Raw genomic sequence first — 3,435 nt, forward strand, 5'->3', positions numbered from 1 at the left:
TGCAGTGGTCCTCGTCCACGGTGCCGTACCTGGGGATTCTGCTGGCGCCTACATTACCGGAGATGGTTACGGCCAATTATGCCTCCCTCAGCAGGAAGATCAAGGATGAGCTTGGCCGCTGGAACAAAGGCCTGCTGTCCTGGCTGGGGCGAATCGCGGCGGTCAAGATGACGGTGTTGCCCCAGATACTATATCTTTTCCGGGCTCTTCCGCTCCAGCCCCCGGTGGGCTGGATACGACAAATGCAGGCTGACATCTCCCGCTTTGTCTGGCAGGGCCGCAGGCCACGCATGAAGAGGGTCCTCTCCACGCTTGCTCCGGAGGCGGGGGGTCTCGGCATTCCAGACCTCCGTAAGTACTTTCAGGCGGCACAGCTACGCTATCTGGTGGAGTGGAGCAGGTGGGAGTCCGACAAACATTGGCTCTTCCAAGACCAGGCAGTGGCGGGCCGCACCTTACAAGAGGTTCCATTCCTGCGCCGTGCGCATCGCCCCCCTAATCTTTACGCTTCCTTTGTTACGCGGGTCCCCCTGCGAGTGTGGGACGCGGTCTGTGAGGCCCGGGGCCTCACCACCTTCCCTTCGCCGCTCACGCCCATTGCGGGCAACCCGGACTTCTCCCCAGGGATGGAGCCGGGGGTTTTCTCCCACTGGGTGCAGGCGGGCTGCAGGGCACTCTTCCAGATCTATGGCCCGGAAGGAGTGGTTCCTTTTCAGCAACTCCGCCAGGAGTACGGCCTGACGGAGCTGGACAGATTGCGCTACATGCAGGTTCGGCATTGGGCCCTCCAGCCCCAGGTGCGTGCCACCGCCGCCCGTCCAATTACACCGTATGAGAGGTGGTTGGCCACTCGGACCTCCGACGCTAAACTGATCACCGATCTGTACAAATACCTACAACCCCCGCCGTTTCACTATTACAACTCGGGGAGGGAGCGTTGGCACAGGGAATTGGGTAGGACACTCAGCCACAAGGAATGGGACAAAATTGCGTATCGGGCGCGGCACTCTGCGTATCACACGGGCCTTACGGAGACCTTTACTAAGGTGTCCACATACTGGTACTACACCCCGGAGAGACTGTATGAAATGCATAAACACACTGGCAGGGGGTGCTGGCGGAGCTGCGGGCAGGAAGGTACCCTTTCACACATTCTTTGGGATTGCCCAGTGCTGACCGCCTACTGGAAGGAAGTCTTGGACGAGGTGGATAAGCACTTTGAGATAGAACTGCCGCGACTCCCGGCGTATGTCCTGTTGGGCCTCCCCAATGACCTAATGTACCCACTGAAGTCCCGTAGGGGTAGGCAGATCGCAATCGCGCTGGGGTCTGCGGTTCAGAACATTCTAATCCACTGGCGCACAACCACCGTCCCCTCCATCACCGGTTGGCTGCATAGGCTCTGGCATGTGCTGGGGATGGAGAAGCTGTCGCTTACGGTTGCGGGGGAGATAGACCAATTTGAGGAGCTGTGGCAACCCTTTCTAGCGCTGCTGTCCACTGAATTCCGGGAGCTCACCTGCCCGAGGTATCTTAGGCTTCTCAGGCTGACGCCGCCGGTGACCCCGGCGGACTAGTTTACATGTGAGACGGGGACCTCCCGGGGAGGGGGGGGGGGTGCGGGGCTTCCTGGTTAGGATTACTTTGATGCGGGACCATAGGACGGGGGGGGGGGTGTTGTTGTTTCGTTACTGGGAGGATGGGGGACGGGGGGGGATTGTGTTCTGTTGAGGTGCTGATGGCTTTTATTGCTTAGATTTGGGGTGTCGGATACGCGTGCGGGGATTCCACAGCTTGCATTTCTAGCTTTCATTTACTGTGTTTTTCCCCCTGACTCACCGCGCTACCTATTGCCAACCCTCTGGAGTTGCACCCCCTTTTTCTTTGACTGTATTCCATGTATCCTGCCCTCCTATCCCCTCCCCCATGGTTTGTTTTGTCTCAATAAAAAAACGTTTTAAACATAAAAAGGGAGACTGAGTTGGCCCATTAAAGCGGGTTGAGAAGCAAAGATCTTCCTTTGCAACCAGGCCCGCCTACAGGAATAGAGATCTGGGAGGGCCATGAAGAAGCATGGGCGGGCCATGAAGAAGCATGGGCGGGCCATGTAGAAGCATGGGCGGGCCATGTAGAAGCATGGGAGGGCCATGAAGAAGCATGGGTAGGCCATGAAGAAGCATGGGTAGGCCATGAAGAAGCATGGGAGAGCCATGAAGAAGCATGGGCGGGCCATGAAGAAGCATGGGCGGGCCATGTAGAAGCATGGGCGGGCCATGAAGAAGCATGGGCAGGCCATGAAGAAGCATGGGCGGGTCATGAAGAAGCATGGGCAGGCCAGAGCCTCCCATGTGTCTGAGAGCTGGGTCTAGGCATGCAGGATGGTCTTGTATGGGTGTGAGCTGCATACTATACCTATTGTGGGGTTCTGTCTACTAGTTTAAACTATGTAATTCTAGAGGTTTCCTTGCTGTCCCCTACCCCTTCTCCACTCCATCCTATATTTCTCCCATCTCACCCTCCTCTCTTTCCACCTTATCTTAGTTTCATTCTCTCCTGACACCATCCTTGCATGCTGCGTCAATTTACTCTCACTTCAATTTACCCTTCTATTTCCACCTCACCCTTCTATCTTTATGTCACCCTTCTGCTCTACCACAAACTTCTTTCTTTTTTCCTCACCCTTCTCTCTCGTCCTCGCCCTCTCTCTTCCTCACCCTTCTCTCTCTTGTTTGTCCTCCTCACACTTGCTCACCCTCCTCTGTCTTTCTGACTCCCCTTCTTCTCTCCCCGACTATCCTCCTTTCTCCTCACTATCCCGCCTCCTGCCTCAGCCTAGACCCTATTACACTCCTGTACCTCTGCTTCAATTTCCACTATATTCCCCTCACGCTCTCCCACTCCACATCACCCTGTACTCTCCATCTCACCCTGTTCTCTTCACCTCACCCTGTACTCTTCACCTCACCCTGTACTCTTCACCTCACCTTGTACTCTCCATCTCACCCTGTACTCTTCACCTCACCCTGTACTCTTCACCTCACCCTGTACTCTTAACCTCACCTTGTACTCTCCACCTCACCCTGTACTCTCCACCTCACCCTCTTCTGTCAGCCTCACCTTCACTGCAGCTGCCTATGGGGTAATTATTGTGTGTATGTGAAGGATAAGGGGAGAGTGTGTGCTTTCGTGGGTGCATGAGTGCGCGTAATCAGGCATGGCTGCTCTCTGTCTCTGTTCTTAGCTGGAAGCTCTCCCAATTCTAAACCATGGCAGCTCTGTATTATGTACTGCATATGCATGCGCACACACGAGATCTGCAAAGACGTGGGGCGATGCATATATTATCTAAATAGGCGAGGTAACAATTGGAAGAGTAAACAAAGGTGTCAACTGGAGCAACAAAATCCAACTCGACATCGAATGTGGGCCACTATC

This window comes from Triturus cristatus, chromosome 4_1, assembly GCF_964204655.1.
Source record: "Triturus cristatus chromosome 4_1, aTriCri1.1, whole genome shotgun sequence".
Taxonomy (NCBI): Eukaryota; Metazoa; Chordata; class Amphibia; order Caudata; family Salamandridae; genus Triturus; species Triturus cristatus.